At 33.7% G+C, this 20794-nt stretch overlaps 1 pseudogene; it reads right to left on the bottom strand.

Annotated features, from left to right (window-relative positions):
* Positions 1 to 12879: 12879 nt before the first annotated feature.
* On the bottom strand, positions 12880 to 20524 carry LOC122919152 (annotated as a pseudogene).
* Between the last annotated feature and the right edge of the window lie 270 nt (positions 20525 to 20794).

Here is a 20794-nt window from a genome sequence, read left to right as displayed (position 1 = left end):
TCATGTCTTTAGTGTTTAAAATAGGCCAAATATTTTACTAATGTTTTACACACTTCTCATTAATTCTCACATCTAATTTATGAAATATGTTATACTACTATTTTCCCCCAGTTAATAAATGAAATATTTCATCACCGAGAGATTTAAGTGGCCTAAAGTCACACAGCTAGAAGATGGTGGAGCTAGTTTCACACCCAGCTGTCTGACTATAGGATTAAGGTTCTTTATCACAAAAGTACAATTCTAATTTCATTTATTACTGGAGCACCAAAGCCAAAATTTAACATTTCTAATTTTTATTTATTTCCATATGGTTTTATTTTTACTGGCTAACTTGTCTCCCCAGTGATTTGTCAAGTTTTGAAGAAAGGGCTTTTGTTCTATTATCTCAATTCTGAAATGCTTGCCATATTTTGTGGATAGTTGATATTAAATAAATAAATAAATTAGCTAAATAATTCATTTGCTTTATAGAGTCTCCTTATCAATTCATCTTATAGTTAACTAATAAATTATTCCGATTAATTCTGATCATGTCACTATTTTGCTGAAAAGCTTTCAGTAAATCCCCACTACATAAGACTCCAGATCCTCAAATTGGCTTTCCATGGTCTAAATCAGATATTCTTTTGAAATGTCCTGTTTCACCACTACTTTTTACAAAGTCTCTGCTTATTCAAACTTACTGTTTTATACATGCTTCTTTCAGTCTTCTTGTCCTTGGCTCAATAAGCCCCTCGCTCTTAAAATACTGTTTTTCTCACCTCAAAATGATTAAATTCAAAACTAAACTTCTCTGACATGGTTCACCCAGATCAGTCCTCTAAACATTTGCATTATTTTATCGGAACTATTTTGCTGATCTGATGTTTGATTTACCACTGTTTCTCCAACAATATTTTCAATGTTTCTCAAACAATAAACTAAATATACCTCAGTACCTTCCAAATAGTATTCAATAAATGTTTAAGTAAAAAAGTGGGTGTTACATGTAACTAATGAATCATTGAACACTATATTAAAAACTAATGATGTGGGGCACCTACATGGTCCAGTGGGTTAAGGCCTCTGACTTTGGCTCAGGTCATGATCCCAGTATCCTGGGATTGAGCCTCGCATTGGCCTTTCTGCTCAACAGGGAGCCTGCTTCCCCATCTCTCTCTCTGCCCGCCTCTCTGCCTACTTGTGATCTCTGTATGTCAAATAAATAAAGTCTTTTTAAAATAAATAAATAATTAAAAATCAGTTTGAAGATCAATCAATAATTATTTTTAAAAACTAATGATGTATTATATGTTCACTAACTGAACATAATAAGAAAATTTGTAATTCAATATGCATTTAAAATAAATAAATAAACTTACCTATAAACAATGATAAGGTTTCTAAAAAACAATGAGCAAAACTTTGCAAAAAGTTTTCCCACACTGATGAAGACACTCCTGTGAATCATGTTGCATGGTCTTACTGATAAGAATCAGAATGAGTAATATGGCAATTGTGTTAAAAATATAATTAAAATATCTAACATATTACTAAAAGAAGTGGTGAGGATAAACTTTTAGTATAATTTGTATATGCCCCCCATTTAAACAAGCTGTATAGAAGTTTTTTCAATGATTTATATGAGGGAGGAAATATATTGTCAAAATATAGGCAACGATCTTTTGAGGGAGGCTGCATGAATATGAAATATTAAACCTAGAGAAAACTGTAACCCTGATTTCTTTTACTGCTTTTGTTGTGAGTAATGTTTAAAACACAATGGATTGAAAAGAAAAGAGCATTACAAAATTATGTCTTTCAGACTAAAGAAGATTGGCATGGAGAAAATCTTTATTTCAGTGAGGAATTGAACAATTTTGTAAGACTATATATATACTCCATGTCACTCTAATAAACATTTTTGATTAGGGAGAAGACTATTTCCAGATATAAGGCAAGATACACTACACTTAAACAGTGTGTACCAGAAAACAAATATATAATAATATTAAAATCCGAATTGAATTCAATAAACCTATGAATCAGATTTCTATTTTAAAAGTTAATGAGAAACTATATAGAAGAATTATATAGGTGTATTGGGGGAAAACCAATTAGTTTAATGTGCTAGACGGGTTGTTGAATTTGAATTAAGGAAGTAAGTGAAATGCCAAAAGCAAATGCTAAAACCGACTTTAAGGAATTCTAAGTTTAATCTTATGATTCTAAACTTACTAGTAACCTGACTTTGTAGGCAATTCTCCTATGCAAAGAAGTAAATTTCAGAGGTCATTTTTAGCTTCTACTTCTAAACTGATGCATCGCTTTTTGCTTTCTGATGATTTAAGGTGGAGAGAGAAAAGATTATACTCATTCATCTTCCTAATGATATCTGCCTTCCAGACCATACTCTGCATCTCTAAGATGAATTTTTCAAATAGCAAATAATTCAATAGAGAAGTGCCCTTTCTAAGGGAATATTTTTGTGGCAAGATAATTTTTGAGATATTCATTTACGATTCCTCTCTATTTTTTTTTTTTTTCTTATAGACTCTTCTCTGCTTGCCTTGTGAGAGATTTGTGGTGGATCTTCCAGGCTTTTGTTTCTAAACAAAATTTACTGAGACCAGTTGAGGAGAACAGATTTTTGAGATAAGAAAAAACCTAGTGAAAATGGGGGGAAAATAGAATAAGTATTGATGGACATTATAAATATAAAAATATATAAAATAATTACATATAATACATGCAAGTGTGTAATTTTTTTTAAAAATCACCCATATTCACAGCCATAACTCAGGTTTTAGAAGATGAGAAGTGAAAAAGTGAAGATCTTGGGTAATCCCCAAAGACAGAGTATGCACTGAGTGGTGTGTGTAGATAGAAAAACAATGAAGTATATCTCATCTCATCAGAGGCTCACCATGAGAAACATTGCTCCAGTATCATGGAGCCTTTTACAAGATGAATCACCATTTGAAAACTAAATGGCCTTCTCTGATTGGCTGGACTGAGGGATTATTGCATGTATGCATGGGTGTGTTTGTGTGCATATGTGTATATTTAAAGGCAAATTTATTCATCTTCATCACCAGACATTCATCTACTTGCTCCCTCACTGAGGGTGCCGCAACTTGTATTAACATTTTCTTAATTTTTGGTTGTATACATGAAAGCGCCGAGCAGGCATCCCCAAAAAGACAATCAGGAAAACTTCAGAGCAAGAAATAAGTGGCTTGCAGGGAACATGTGTAGTGACAATGTAAGCACCTAAAAATAGGCATGCATATAACTGCCCGAAACCAGAAATAAACCCAAAAGAATGAAAAGTGTCAGTGTAACCAAATTGGCAGTTGAACAGAGCTCTAATGGTAATGTGGAAGATGGCTTAGAAATGTTACTGGATATTGTAGGGGAAAGCTGCCAAGATATGATGAGCTCAGAATTAAAATTATGGCCTTTAGGAATAAGATAAGCAGATGGATTGGAGCAATATTAAGGAGATACATAGGGCAGGCTCTGGATTGAAAGCTAGGTTTCAAAGAATCGATAGACAGTTGAGGCATTCTCTGAAATGAGAAAGGCAAAGCATGTTTGAGAGGAAAACTTTTAAGTTCCAATTTGGACATGTTTTGTTGAGAGATCTATGAGATGTATGCATTTGGAAGTTCAGAATTAATGAGAAAGTTCTGAGCTGATATGGCAAGATATGAAACTTTTTTAATATATATTTTTGAGAAAGGAATGTCTTAGAAGTAGAGAGTTAAAGAAATATAACTAATTATCAGGCCTCACAATTAAAAGAGTACAAATGATCATAAATGGGTGAATCTGTTTTGAATAATATTTCATGAATTCAGCCCCTGAAGCAAGAAGAATACTTAAAGAGCAGTGTATCTGAAAACCAAAATATTCATACAGAATAGGAACATGTATAAAGATATTTCCTTATGCTGGCACATGCTGTTAATTTTCATAAAATCTAGCAATTTTGGCCTTATTTAATATTCATGTCAACTTATTTAAAGTACACAGATAGATACTGTCCTTATTTGGAGGATGGAGAAACTGCATCCCAGAAAGAAGAAAATGTCTTTCCACAAGTAAAAAGAGAGTTGATTCCATTGACTTGGCTTCCTGATTCTCACTCACATGACCACTCTTCCAGTATGCTCTATACCTTTTTATAAGTCCCTACAAATTAGAAAATATCTTTTTAAGGGCTGGGAAAATAATTATTTTTATTTGGATTCAAGAATTGGTATTTGAGTCCAGTCATAAGAGAGTACCAAAAACCAGGTAATTTCACACAACACAAATCTATTTCTTCACAGCTCTGAAGTCTAGAAGTCCAAAATCAAGATGCTAGCAGATCCAAGCTCCATCTGAAGCCTTTAGAGAAATCTTTTCTTGCCTCTTTTTAGTTTCTGCTGGTTTGCCTGACACCTTTGTTGTTCTTTGGTTTGCAGCTGCTTAACTCCAGTCTCTGCCTTTCTTATAGCACAGTGTTCTACCTCTGTCTATCTTCAGATAGCATTCTCCTTTGAAAGACACCAGTTCTACTGGAGTTGAGGTCCTCCATACTCCAGTATCACCTCATCTTAATTGATAACACCTGCAACAACTCTGTTTCCAAATTGGGTGGCGTTATGGGAAGCATGGGGTTAAGACACACTCTTTTTTTTTTTTTTTTTTGTAGGATTTGGGGAGCAAAATTTCAACCTATAATGTCAATATATCTAACTATATTAGTAAAATATCTTGCTCTTATTAATAAGATTAATGAAATGAATATATTTTAAATATGGAAGAGACATTCAGAAGATTCAGAACTATTAACTCACACTTAAAATTACATTAACAAAGTATCCCTGAAGGACTTCAGGATATGATACTTAACTAACAAAGGGAAATGGGTAATATACAGCCTTAAAATCTAATTTTTATGTGAACTAATAATTTTATTTTTCCTGACATAGAAGAGTACACTTTAATTTTAGTATTTTAGCTAGTTTTCCGTAATTATGAAATAGGTTCATGATGAAAACATGATTGTTACTAACTTTATCAATTAAAAAAGAGAGAAAGAAATGTGCATTTTGTTTTGTAAAGAAAGAGTATTTGTGTGATGAGAAAATATTCCATATGTATTTCCTTATGTAAATACATACATTCACAATTTTTATACAAATTTGTGATTTTAAATATTATTTAATTTCATATCTTCATACTATCTCTTTATAATAATGAAAATATTGCTGTGTATTTTAGTCCTCCTCTACTTGATAAAGAGCTACATTATTATCTCTTTTTAAACAGACATAGAAAATTTATTCAGAATATACTGTAACAAAGATATCCAGGTATATCTAGTATATTGTGCTTTGCAGATATTGCATTTTTACAAATTGAAGGTTTTTAACAACCCTCTATCAAGCAAGTCTTTCAGCACCATTTTTCTACACCATTTGCTCACATTATGTCTCTGTCACATTTTGGTAATTCTCACAGTATTTCACAGACTTTTTCACTATTATTATATTTGCTATGGTGATCTGTGATCAGTAATTATGATGTACTGAAAGCTTAGTTGATGGTTAGCTGTTTTTAACAAAAAGTATTTTTAATGAAAGAATGTACTTTTTTAAAAAAGATTTTATTTATTTAACAGAAAGAGACACAACGAGAGAGGGAACATAGCAGGGAGAGTGGGAGAGAGAGAAGCAGGCTTCCCACCGAGCAGGGAGCCTGATGGAGGGCTTGAACCCAGGATCCTGGGATCATGACCTGAGCTGAAGGCAGAAGTTTAACGACTGAGCCACCCAGGTGCCCTGAAAATATGTAAATTTTTTCAAACACAACGCTATTACACACTTAGTAGACTACATTATAGTATACATATAACTTTTATATGCACTGGGAAACAAAAAATTCTTTGACTTGCTTTATTGCAATATTCAGTTTATTGCAGTGGGCTGGTACCAAGCCTTTGCAATATCTTCTAGGTATGCCTATATAGTAATACTGTTAATAAAAGCCCATTCAAAACACCAACAATTTTTACTGCATTTGCCCTGCCATGGAGAGAAGGAAAGTACATGTGTACTTTGCTGTAGGGAAAAATGGTTTAGGGCAACTACATCTGAACAGAGAAAACTGAAAATTTAATAAACCTATATGCCATTTCTTTTCCAGATATAGCAGGTGGATGTTTACTCAACTATAGCAGCCCAAATTTATGAAGTAAATGGAAATTCAGTGACTAGGAATACATTTTTTCCTCCCCTTTCTTCTTACATATAAAATAAACTGGTTCTATGTCACATCATAAATCAAAGATTCTTAATGGTTATTCATAATAATAACTATGTGTAATGCCTAGAAAAAAAAGATGCCTAGTAGAAAAAGATATACCTTCTTTTACTTTTATAAATACTTGTCATTCAACTGTATGATATGTCCATTATTGTTACTACAAACAAACAAGCAAAACACACAAAAAAAGCAAAGAGAAATGAATGTCAAAAGTACTTTGAACCAAGACTATTTTCAAATGATTTTAATTATGTTGTCAAATCCCCCTCCAGTGCCAGATATGAAGAGGCAATTTGACTTTGTTACCCAGTCCTGAATTCTTGGAAGTGATTGATTCAGTGACAGCACTAGTCCTTCCCTTATGTGATTAAAGAATGAGCTAGAAATTATTCCATCTTCTTCTCTCGCATGAGCCATTGGCTAAAGCCCATAGAGCTTAAGGTACAGTTCCTGGCCCTTCAAAGGTTATTTCTTTTTTTTTAATAAAGATTTTACTTATTTGTTTGACAGAGAGATAGAGACACCGAGAGAGGGAATACAAGGAGGGGGAGCAGGAGATGGAGAAGCAGGCTTCCCACTACGCAGGGAGCCTGATGCGGGGCTCACTCCCAGGATTCTGGGATCATGAGCCAAAGGCAGACGCTTAATAACGCAGACATCCAGGTGCCTCCAAAAGTTAGTTCTTAGAAAAAATGAATGAAGTTAAGTCAGTTAAAGTTTCTCTTTGTCTATTATAGGTTAAACAAAATTTTGTGGGATGATCTAAAATCCCATTCGAGATAAAGATAGAGGAAACTGGAAACTCTAGCAGATAAAAGCTAGAAATGCATGGGTTCATGGCTGCACCAAATGCCTTCCATTTAGATTTCCTTCTCTGAATTAATTAACCTCCGAGTCTTACTTTCCTACTCTTGTGAAAATGGGGAAGATAATTGTGACTTCCTTCCTTATAAGTCTGTTGTTAAGACTAAATAAGACAATCCATGTAAATCAATAAGCACATAAAAAATGCTGTAAAGGGACGCCTGGGTGGCTCAGTTGGTTAAGCAGCTGCCTTCGGCTCAGGTCATGATCCCGGCGTCCTGGGATCGAGTCCCACATCGGGCTCCTTGCTCTGTCTCTGCCTGCCTCTCTGTCTGCCTGTGCTCGCTCTCTCTCCTTCTCTCTCTGACAAATAAATAAATAAAAAATCTTAAAAAAATGCTGTAAAAATTTTAGCTATAACAATCATTAATATAATGGTTCTATACAACTGTTTCTGAAAAAAATATTGAGCAAATGCTCAGAAGAAGACTCTTTCAAATGTTGAAACCCTGTATATTTTAACATTAGCTCATTGGCTTAATATTTTAAAATAAGTTAAATAAGCATAACTTCATGGGACAGCATTTAATTTCTCATTTCTTTCATGTCAGTTATTCATAATTCTTACTACATGAATGCATTACTACTTTTGTAGTAATCCAGCCTATATTGTCCAGCCCATATTCCTACCCCCTACTTAATAAAGTTGTGGCCCTGCTGTGGTGTCAGGTAGTGACACAGTGAAAAAAATTATTAGTATGCTTAACAGAATTTAAAAAAATGTCACTGGACTCCCAGTAACTCTTGAAATATGCTCCAAACCTAGATTAAAGGGAATACTTTGACAAAAAAATAAGTAAATAATAGCTCATTTGGGCCATTTCCAATATCTGGTATTAAATGAACAAACTGTCTAATGTTACCCTTACCTTATATAATAATAGCTAAAGTATATTGAACTCTTATGATATATCAAGTACCATGCAAAGTGTTTTACTTGCATTATCTCCATTATTACTGAGAACAACTTCCTGAATAAATCTTGTCCGAATCCCCATCTTATAGATGTGGTTATTGAGATTAGTTTATCATACAGTTTACACATGTAAGAGCTAAGATTCCAATCTAAAACACTTAATTTTCATTAGATAAAGTGTTTTGGATATGGGAGTCAGATCTCTAGGTGGGGTTGCCAGATAAAATATAGGAGGCTCAGTTAGATATATATCCCAATATTACAATTTTTTATTATTTATCTGAAGTACAAATTTAACTAGGCATCTTACATATTTATGTGATAAATTTAGCATTCCTACTTCTGGAAGTTTTTGTTAATTTTAATAAGCAGATCCTGAATTATTTCATGAGAAAAATAGGTTCACCTCACTAAATGGTTTTTATTTAGTCATTTGGAATTGTTGAGAAGATTAAGAGGTTTGACCCCAGAAGACAAGGCCAGCGATGCATCTGGAAGAAAAGTAGAATTTAGGGAAAAAATCAAGATGTTTAGATGGAAGGTGGGGTTATGTGATATGGCAGGCAAAATAATTTTCCTTCTCCAAATAGACACAAAAACTGTTAAAACTTCCATGAACTCATTTTGGAATGTGATGAAATCTTGAGTTTTGCTTTGAAGTGTGGCCTAAGTGAGACCAGAAGCTACCCATGAAGATCCAGTTAGATCTACAATATATAAAATAGTTGTTATTTTCCTCAAAGCACTCTCATTCGCTTCACTGAGGAAGGATGGCCAGGTAGGGAAGAAGAGATTAAAGATCAAATTAGATTCTATGTTGGATGTTTAAGTTTGTATTAAGGATGCTACATTTGAATTTAACCAGTCATCTCAGTATGAGCTACTGTAACAAATTACCATAGACTGAATGGCTTAAACAACATTTATTTCACATGGTTCTTCTAGAGGCTAGAAGATCAAGATCAGGGTGCCACCATGGTCAAGGTATTGCTGAAAACTGTCTTCCTGGTTATGTCCTCATATGATTTTTGCTTGGTGCAGGCATACAGAGCTGTGTCTTCACCTCTTTTGATAAGGGCATTAATCCCATCATGAGGGCCCTATTCTCAGGACCTCGTCTAACCCTAATTACCTTCTAAATACCCCACTCCCAAATATCATCATATTAGGGGTTGGGGTTTCAGTGTATGAATTTTGGGGGACTCATTTAGTCCATAGCATTAGTTAATTTTTTTTTTAAGATTTTGTTTATTTATGTATTTGTCAGAGAGAGAGCACAAGCAGGCAGAGTGGCAGGTAGAAGCAGAGAGAGAAGCAGGCTCCCTGCTGAGCAAGGAGCCTAGTGTGGGACTTTATCCCAAGACCCTGGGATCATGATCTGAGCTGAAGGCAGTGGCTTAACCAACTGAGCCACCCAGGCATCCCCAAATTAGTTAATTTAAAAACAATTGACTCAGTGAATTTCAAGTTATGTTTTTTATTAGATCAGTGTGCACATAATACATATGAGGATTTCTATCAGCAGTAAAGGGCCTATCAACTAAACTATAGAACCTTATGTATTATTGACCAAAATATTAAAAGTAAGCCTCTTTGACTGAGTCGTAATCAGACCTAACCTTTATAGCTTATACGTCATGGCATTTACATCCTATAAAATCCAATTTAATGGAAAACTCTACAGATAGGAGAGAGAGGGGAAAAAAAGATCATATCAATAATCCTTCTTTATATAGATTCTGTGATTGATATGCTTTCAAATTATTTTATGTTGTACATATAAGAAGGTTTAAGATTATTCATAGCCTTCTAGTAAAAAAAAAAAAAAGTCTAATGTATTCAGAAAAGAGTCAAGTTATATTCTTTTTGTTAGGATTAACCTTTACTGCCCAAGATTACTGAATTCTGGAGATGAGAATAGATAGTGTGGTGAAATGGTCAGGAAACAATACTTGTGCAGAAGTGAATTCAGATGAATATGTCATTGTTAGTATCTGGTTCTCACAGGAACTAGGAAAAACTTGCTTCTGCTCAGACTTCAGTGGCCTTCTGGAGGACTAAGTGACCACCATCAAAAACCTGTCTGCCAATCCATTCTTAGGAAAACTTGTTCTTACAAAAAAAAAAAAAAAAAAAAAAAAAAAAAGGAAAATAAGAAAAGGAAAGGAAAGAAAATTTGGAAAAAAAAATAAAAGAGTTTAAAAGTGTAGATTTGAAGGAAAGGCCATTGTTTAATCACTACATGGATTATTTAAAAGAAATAATTTTTTTAAAAAGGAAAATGATTCAAAGGGTGAAGAATAATATAAAGCTGTTAATCTGATTTTAATCCACCAAGCAGAATAGGTAATGGTTTCTGTCTACCTTGATTTTTACTTCCAGACCTCCTATTACAGGTAGCATCATTGAGCACAAACTTTAAATGCTGCTCTTTGAAATTCATCTTTGTGTTTTCACTGAGGCTACACTCCTTCCCATGGTGCTAAGACAGACTATTCCTGGGAAACATGAGCCTTGTTTTTGTCTGACTTTAGTTTAAGGACTCTACATTGGTCTTGCCAAACTTTCCATTTACTACAAAGCCATCCATGATGCTTTCATCTAACATTCTTTCCCTCTGACCTTCACTCTGATCAAACTTCATAGTGATGTGAAAGCCTTCTCAGCCTGGAAAAGGCAAAACTATGGAAACAATAAAAAGATCAGTACTTCTATTTAGGGAAATGGAGCAACGGTATTGGGGGCAGTGAATAGGCAGAACCCAGAGAATTTTAGGGCAGTGAAAGTACTCTGGTATGATCATATTCAGGTGGATACATGTCAATATACATTTGTTCAAACCCACAGAATATATAATACCAAGAGCGAACCCAATTAAACTATGTGCTCTGAGGGGCGCCTGGGTGGCTCAGTGGGTTGGGCCTCTACCTTCAGCTCAGGTCATGATCTCAGGGTCCTGGGATCAAGTCCCGCATTGGGCTCTCTGCTCCGGTGAGGGGAGCCTGCTTTCCCCTCTCTCTCTGCCAGCCTCTCTGCCTACTTGTGATCTCTGTCTGTCAAATAAATAAATAAAATCTTTAAATAAATAAATAAATAAATGAACTATGTGCTCTGAATGACAATGATGTGTCTATGTAGGCTCATCAGTTATAACAAATGTAGTGCTCTGTTGGAAGATGTTGATAATGGGGAGGCTATGCATGTGATAGAGACAGGGTATACAGGAACTCTGTGTACATTCTGCTCAATTTCTCTTTGAACCTAAAACTGTTCCAAAAAGTAGTTTAATTTTTTTAATTATAGTATCTGCCCTATTTTTATCCTTTAGAATTGATCTTTTCCCATTTACTATGTATTTTCACTGACAGTTGTGGTAACCCAAGACCATTATTTTTATTTCATCTGCTTTGTAGAAAAAATTATACTCCAAATACCATAGTCCAGTAGGGGTATGGACACCGTTTCTCTTAAGGCTGTCAACTGAATGCATGAGGCCCACTCAAATTATGAAAGGTAATCTATTCTATTCAAAGACTACTAGATCTAATATTCATATTAATTATATTAATCACATCTAAAAATATTAATCATATCTAAAATATTGATAATATCTAAAAAAGTCACTACAGAGCAAATTCTAGACTGATGTTTGGCACTATAGCCTAGCCAAGTTGACACGTAGAATTAACCTCAGAATACTACCAATACTTTTGTGGATTCTAGTTAATTTCCTCAGTACTTATCCCAGTTTTCAAAAGTTATGGGAATCATTCCCCCTTGTGCCTTTGATCAAATTTTCCCCACTCCCAGCCTTTCATATCTCTCATTATGCTTGCTGTCTTTTATTTCCATAATGAGGACCCATGTGTAATAATTGAGATAACAGGCCAATTACTATCTTTTGAACATTCTCTTAGCTTCCCAAGGTAATAAGACTTTATGTAAAATCAGATTGATATGTTGTGGTAATAAAGAATCCCAAAATGTCAGATTTGACAGTAACAAATGTTTATATATTTTCAATCACAAATCTATTGATAGATGGTCATAGCCCACACTGACTTCATTCCAGGACTCAAGCTCTCTTTATAGCATTGTATTTGTTGAAATAGAGGGAAAAGAACCATACACTGACTCTGCCCTATAATGACATATATCACTTCTGTCCACATCTGTTTGATTAGGTAAAACCCGAGTTTGTCAGAATGAGGATTTATAACCTTCAACGGGAAAGAATTGTATCTTTCTGGTAAATTATATGCAGTCACAGTCAAGGATCTTGTCTAGATAAAAATCTTTGAGTTTGAAGTCTTAAAGTCTCTATTCTTTTTCCACTGGCCTCTACAACGCTGTTCATACCCTGGCCTTTAGTTTAAAGGTTTTAAAGCAATTTGGCTTTGCCTGCTGCTGTCTTAAAGCAATTTTGTTGTAGACTCCTACACTTATTTAGTGGAAAACACTCAAAGGAAAGTACGTGGCAAAAGCATGTCACTGAATTACTTCCTGTTAGAGTTGTAGCTTCAAAACCATCATAATAACCCTTACAATTTAGTCTTTTTAACCCTGGAAACTACAGGTTGTGGAACTCAGTCAATTTTGATTGCAAGTCAGAAGTAGAAAGCAACTTTTAGGACAGAATTAGTACCTTCTATTTCTATCTCTATTCTTTCTTGCAAGACTCAGAAAACACCAAGAAGTGTTTTCCAATATTCTGATGTTTTTTCTTCCATTTCCCCCTCTTTATAACCTATCATCACATGAATGCCTTTTTTTCTTTTTTTAAGCTCTCAATGTTCAGTTTATTTGCAAGATGTCACACAATTAGTATTCTCCTGTTTCTCAGTGATCTGATTCAGAACGTCAATAGTGTCTCTGATCAAGGTCTCAAAGATCCTGTCAGCTAGCTGTATCTTCACACACAATTCATCCTCATCATAGTGCACCCACTATGCCTCCTCTTCATGGAGCTCCTGGACCAGGATATGATCCACCCGATCTCTTTTCTTTCTTCCAGATTTCATCATTTTCTGCCAATCTGTTTTGTGGTTTGGCTCCTTTTTAAGACTAAACAACTTGAGTACTTCTGTGGCTATGAAGTTCTTGATTTCATCAAGGTTATTTGGGTTTTTCACTCGTTGGAAATAACTGGAGTTGATTCTACATGGCTTCATCCAGACAGGTTGATTTAAGTTGGGACACTCTGCAAATATTTCCTAAAAAATATCTTTTGTTAAGTCAAAAACCACTTGTTTGTAGACCCTGTCATTAATGCTTTCTAAATCTAGACCCTTACTAGCACAGCCAACCAGTTTTGTAATAAGAATGCTAATGCTATGAAGATCATGACCTAATTCTTTCCATTTCCAAAGTTCTTCTGCTGCATTATGGGCAAGAATTTCTACTTCCTCTATAGTATGTGAGACTGCCAATAGTGTTTCACATGGCTTCTGAGGAGCTCTTCCTGATCATCTCCTTACACACTCAGGAACCCCCGGCTGATCTCAAGTTCAACAAGTCTCTTCACAAGTTCTTCCTGCCTACTGGTGCCAAATACTGACCTCTCAGGTCTGGGGTATATATCTGGTGAAGAAATCTCTTCTTTTTCATCTTCCAATTCAAACCTTAAGAAGCAAACTGGAACACTTGATGAATGTTCCTCAAGATTTGGGGATAGGACTTGGGGTGGTACTTTTTTTTGATCATCATCAACAAGCTCCTGATTGCTAAGTTGGATTTTTCCATTCCTAGCTTTTTTGATTTCTTGTAGTTGATTGACCATGTCCTTCACAAAGACTATTAGTAAAGTGTTTGTCAGTAAGTTGACTTGTTCTAGCTGTTGCTTTGACTTTTTCCCCTCACTTTGTGATGACCTCAACTGAGCTTCCAGCTGGTTCTTTTCTCTCATTAAAAGATCCAGAAGCAGAGTAGAAAGCTTTTCTGACACCTTGGGATATAGGTTCTCTTCCATTTCTGAAAGCTGCTATTTCTTCTTAACTCTTCAGAAAAGTTATTATCTAAAATATTGCCTTCTACAGCAATGGAAACACTTTCTATGGCAGCAGAAACAAGGTCTTTGTTTTCCTTGGAACAGATCAGTGAATCCACCAAAGACTGCTGGTAAACATGGTTTTCAAGTACCCCAGAAATGTCCTGAATGTTGTCTGTTTCTATTTTAAGGCTTCTATCAAGTGAGGCTTCTATATCATGCATACTAGAGAGTTCTCATAAAAATATTCAACTGCATCCTTTTCTTTGTCAGACTTTGAATCCACTATATCTTTTTGTTCTTGATTATGGAATTGATACTGTCCATCTCAGTAAGACTCTTCATCTTCATTTATGTGTACATAGTCCTCAGAGTTTTCTGGAATGTGAGATACTTTCTGAGGAAGAGCAAAAATACCATGCTTCTCTTTGCACACAGAGTATACAATGCCGTCATATGTTCCATTTTTATTTCCTTCAGCTTTATCCAACTACACTCCAGCCCAAAATCCTTTAGCAAAACTAGTCACACCTTTGAATGGAAGAGTTTCTGGCTGAACATTGCCAGTCAACACCCTATCACCAATATGGAAATCATGTAACTCTTCTACCACAGAAACTGAAACCAAGGAATGGAATTCTGTAATTCCCTGTTCATGCTCTACATCACTGAGCTCCTTACTTTTCATAAGTTCAGTAGGGTACTTGAGTTCAAACAGCCCCTCCAAGTGGACACTCCTATGAACAGAAAGGCTTTTCTCACTGAGGCACTCACTGATTTCATCATCACTGCCAAAGCTAATGGCTCTACTTGTAGAGTTTCTGGTTGGCTGTGATTTGTCTTTGCAACACTGAGTCTCTCCCGAGTGACAATAAAGATGACACCTGGAAGTCATCTTTGTACAATTCAGCTGAAATGTCTTTCTTAAAAGAAGAGACTTCAAAATCCTCAGAGTATGAGAGCAAAAAGATGTTCTGACAAAGACAAGTCTATTTCCTTTATATTCTTTACTTCTTGAATGTCTTTTTCTGATTGGATGTTTAGACTATGATCCATGTCTAGATGTGACTCTTTCTCTTTCAACTCCTTTCTATGAAGATTTTCAATGACTAATCTAATCGAGTCTTTCTGAACATTTACAGAATCTAAAGGAAGATCTTTCCTTGAAAGAATTTCAGATGAATCTCCCTGTTTCAGGTCTAGTTTCAGTAAGACATCAGAAGATAGCAGGAAGGCAGTAAGACATCCCAGAAGTACTGACTTCTTGTCTCAACTTCCTGTATAGATTTGGAGATGTTGAGAACCCATAGAAATTCCTGCTGGAAATTTAGACCATCACCTGCTAATTCATTCAGTTATCTTCATGATCAGTATCAATCACCACAGTAACATTATCAGCAATTTTCCTGCTTGCTAATTTGACTAGAAAGAAAAAGCCATTAAACTATTCCATTCAAATCCAAAAATACTGCTATTGGAAATTTGCCAGATGTTTAATACAGCATTGAAAAGTAATGATAATATTTAAAATTATATCTTAATAGAAAATATCATTAAGGTATTCAAATTCCATTGCAAATTGGAACACCATTTAGTTTCATGGCTGATTAAAATATCTTCCACAAAGATATCTTTAGGAAATTATCTAGGGCCTCGTTTGATAAATATACTTTAACTATATTTTATTTTGATGTTATATTTCAGTTGTTCTATACATTCATATTCATGATGAATATAGTACAAAGCAATCAGGAGATTTGCATTTGGTAGTCTTGCAAAAGGCAGATTTTTTTAATGTTTCTCTAACCTAATTTATTTTCCAAAATAAATTTGTCATTTTAGTTTACTTTAAGGTTAGATTATAAATATTCAGTAATTTACATAAAAGTAATATCTAGTTGCTGTTTTATTATAGATGTATATATATATTTTTTTCTTTTCAAGGACATTTCTATTGTATTTTATTTTTAGTATTTTTTATCATACTAAATGTAGCTATGTATCTTTTTTTTCCTGTATTAAAGTTCTGTTTTCTTAAAGCTTTTTCTCTTTGCTTGTATCTTTATATTTAACTTAATCTCAGTTGAATACATTCCAATTCTTGCCAGAAATCCAGTGGGGGGAGAAATTGCTTCTCTTTTGTTTGTCTCATTCCACAGAGTCTGAGAGTTTCATAAAGTCAGGCTCAGTAAATACCTACTGCATGAGAGAATGAATAAATGAATGGACTGATTTTCTGGAAATTCATCCTACTATCCTGTATTAATAGTGAATCTTTCTTATTCAGTTCATATTAAGAGACAGAAACCATAATTTTTACTCACTATTCTGTGTCTATGTAGAAAAAGAGGAGCAGAAAAATTATCTTGAAATTTTTCTCAGCAACAATCCTATTTGTGTTTTCTTCTGTTTTGTAATAGTAATGGAAAAGTCAAAATTCTTTCAGTATATAAAGCAAATAGATTGTCTCATCATAGCACAGTTTTCATCACTTAAGGATGGAAACTTGCATTTATATATTCATACTAGAATAAATTTAAATATTGCCTTACATTAAAGAATATTACCACAGTTAGGAATATTACTTCAATTATCAATTTATTTGAAGTAGTTTGAGATAGTAATCACATATATTTTGTTGATCAAACTTCAAAGAGAGCTTTTTGAGAATATCTACTTTCTAATGTAAAATAAGCAAAATTTGTGACTTTTATTTCCAGTTGAGTATTTATTGTCAAATTGTAATGAATATTACCAGTCCCAAAAATGAGATTGATTTTATTATAATGGCTAATGTAATTTGTCAATTTATTTGTTGACAGATAACAATTTAATATAAAGATAACATTTAATATAAAGACATCATTCACATGTTCCATAAATTTCATTTTAAATTGAGTGTCTTCCTGCTTTAGCATTAATACTATTAACAAAACAGGAAATTAGGAAGTGTGTTATGAAGCAACTCAAGCTTTTTACACTATGTAATTGCTTCTGTCGTTATGTAGGTGATATATTAAAGTCCAAGGTTACTGAAGGACGATATTTTACCATTACACTGAAGGAAATATCTCAGTGGAGGAATAAATGAGGAAGGGGCTTAAGGCTATATAGAAATCTGATTTAGTATAATTGAGCAACTATTAAAAGTGTATTTTAACACAATACCTGGAATATAAGTACAGCTCAAAAAATAATTGACTTTTTAAAAAACGCATTTAATACAAGTATTTAAATAATTTCATTTTCCCTAATGTATACTATTTCCAATACAAGAAGGATGAGGGCATTTGGTCTCTTTAGTGGACCAATAACTTTGACACTTGACTCTCCGTTTTTTCATTTACCTAGAGTTTCTTTGTCATTTTTGGTAAATTCTCAATGTAATTGATAACCCACCAAAACATTAGCCCATGATTTTATGTTATTTCTTTTTATTAAAAAAAGAAGAAAAAAACCTTCAGTTACATTTACTCCACCCTTCCACTGCAACACCTAGGGTGTAGTTATTACCCTAAAGTATTTCTTCTTGGATATATTATAATTCAACATCACCTTTATGGAAGCAAGTTCTTCATCATTTCTTACATTTAAATGCTGTTACTTTTATTTCATCAAGGCCAGTTTCTTAGTCTTGCCATTTACTCATATATAAACTCCCTTCTGACTCTACTCTTTTTTATATCCAGGCTATGATCCTTACCTTCTGATCTTATCTTGCTTACTCTTTCCCTTCCTCCCTCTGTCTCTTTCTTCTTCCTTTATCATTCCTTCCTGTCAGTATACCTTCATTCCTTCATTCATTTATTCAAAAAATATATAAATAGAGTTATCCTCAATATAAAAACAGTTTAATTTTTTGTTCTGCCTGAGCTCTTTTCCTAAAATTTAGACATAACAGTGATATACTCAGGAAAACACAATATAACATAACTTTAATAACATCACTTTTTTTGTGTTCTCAAATTGTCTTTATAAACTAACAAAACTGATTTTAATTTTGTTCAGAGTTTAATAAAATTCAAACCATTTCTAAATAGTCAATGTCTGAATAAACTAATTTTCACATTCATCTTACTGAATGTTTAGATAATTTTAGGTGCATGAAAATAGAATTTCAGTAAGGCCCTGCTTCTTAGTAAAGGAAAGTAAAGACTAATTCTGTCCTATTCAAGGTATTCACACAGGAATATGCTGTGAAAAGTCCCTACTTATTCTGAAGCTTACGATTATGATAGATACATATGTTGACAAAATATGTATATCCTCAGAGTGAATATGAGCTTACCTTAAAACCATTTCTACAGTTGCTTTAAGTCTTGCCCATAATTGTGGCAAGTCAGCAGACCCAGCCACTGTTGTGTGTGACCTCTGGAGCAGGTACATGGATTAAGAAAGCAAAGCTTTCTGTTGCAATGATGCTGCTGTGTTCTCTGCTCTAGGTGGAAGCCATCTTCTTGTAGATGTTACTTGAAAGGCTCTCCCCTTGGGATGCCTGTGTGGCTCAGTAGGCTAGTATCTGACTCTTAGTTTCAGCTCGGGTCATGATCTTGGCAGCAGGCTCTGTGCTTAGTGAGAGTCTGCTTGAGATTCTCTCTCTCCCTCTCCATTTGCCCCTCCCCGATTTGTGCTTGCTCTCGCTCTCTAAAATACGTTAATTAAAAAAAAAGAATCTCCTCTTATTTGCTTGTGTCTATTGATATCTTTTGTAAATTTCTAGCCTAGCAGTAGTCAGTCAGTGTACAAATAAAATATGCATTTATTTGGAATGCATGTGTGAATTTACTAAGAAAACTAATTTAGATTTTTAAAGAAACCAAGTGCATGTTTTTATTTTCCACTTCTTTCCAAATGAAAGGAAAATGCTTTATTTCATCATTGAAAATTTGTGAAACCATTCTTTTTCACATTTAGAATTATTTTTTCTTAAAGCAAATTATTAGTGTATTACTTAAATTTTCAAATTCCAGAATCAGATAAACTAGCTCAAATTCCAATGCTACCAGTTACAACCTGTGTAATCTTGGGCATCCTACTCTGAACATCAGTTTCCTCATTCATAAAATAGAATGACAATAACATTTATTTCACAAATTATAATGAAGTATAAGTGACAAATAACTAGTGTTCAGCTAATGTTAACTATCAAAATTATCATCATTATTATTAGTGCAATAATAGTAAATTAAAAATAGTAATCTCAATTGTTCAACAAATCCTTTGGCTTAATTCTAAAGTCTTCTAAGTGTGAGTATGAGGTTGTGTTTATACAGATATGTTTAAATAAATAATTTACTTTTTTTTATTAAGACCATTTGAAAAAATATTTAATTAACATAAATATTAAAACAGACAATATGAACCACACACAAATCAATAAAATTAGTATGATTGTTGCCAAATCTCTAAATTTCCAGAATATCTTATATAAAGCACTCAAAGTTTGAACAAATAAGACAACCACTAGAAATATCCTCAGGGATTTTATATTATCTATGGAAAGCATAGAAAACTAACTCTTTTTCTGTTTTCTGTTTTTTTAGACTACCCTCTAAAAACTGACTGAAATGCAATTGGAAAATAAATCAACATCACAAAATAGAGCAATTCAAAATGCACAAAAATATTTATAAAGCAAATATATATTTTCATAGATGGATTTCTTTAAGTCTTTAAATTCTATCTCAATTTTATATTATATTTGTAATTACTTTTCATAATGCAGCTATTTCAAATGTACCATATCATGTAGTTCCAAAATTTTTTTCTCAATATAACAAAGGGAAAACCTTTTAGAAGAGAAAGTAGAAATCATAGATTATCCTGGAATATACACACAATGAAAAGTAATCATATATAATGAGCATTGTTCTCCCAAACATGTCATACTGAGAGCAATAGCTCTTAGTAGCATCACCCATATCAGAATCATGATTTTAGGCATTAATCGCCAGGACACACAACACATTCCCAAAATCAAATCTCTGGAACTAAAATCTGATATTCTGCATCTATTATAAGCACCCCAAGTAATTGTTATGCATATAAAAATTAAAGAACTAATAACCAAGTCAATTCAACAAAGTTCCAAATGCATCTGTTCTGCATGATTTTATCGTCTTACACAAATTCTGATCTGAACTGCATCCAAAGATTTCAGAAAAACGGAGAGGTGCTTAAAACACATGTACAAAAATTTCAATTTTGGAGTATACAATTAGTCCAATTTGTCATCTGTGGGCAAAGTAACTGATTCATTATATAATGAGGTATCATTAATAGGGGACTTACTATGTCTCATATACTGTGTGATAAGTACTTGCTCATTTTTATTTCATGACTCTATAAACTAAGCATTGTCGTCCCATTTTAAGGATGAGAAAAATGAGAATAGTGAAATTAAATACCTTGCCCAAAGTATTTCACTTACTGAAGGACAGATTATGGATCTTACCCATGCTGGGCTGGTTTGGTTTCAAATATTGTACTTTTGTCTACTACATAATAATGTCAGCACACCTCCATAGCACCCACTACTGCCAGATAGGCCCATGCAAATACTAATCAATATACCTGTACTAACTTTGTGGAAGCATGCTTTTAATCATGTCTTATAACATGGTCTAATTATAAAATTATACTTTTTATTACTTAGCAATTTTTAAAACATGTTTACTTACACTGTCTTCTTGGATCCTCAAAACAACATACGTATACTATCTTCTTGG

The sequence above is a fragment of the Neovison vison genome, chromosome 1, assembly GCF_020171115.1.
Source record: "Neovison vison isolate M4711 chromosome 1, ASM_NN_V1, whole genome shotgun sequence".
In the NCBI taxonomy this organism is placed as follows: domain Eukaryota; kingdom Metazoa; phylum Chordata; class Mammalia; order Carnivora; family Mustelidae; genus Neogale; species Neogale vison.
This window is presented reverse-complemented; position numbering and strand designations above follow the sequence as displayed.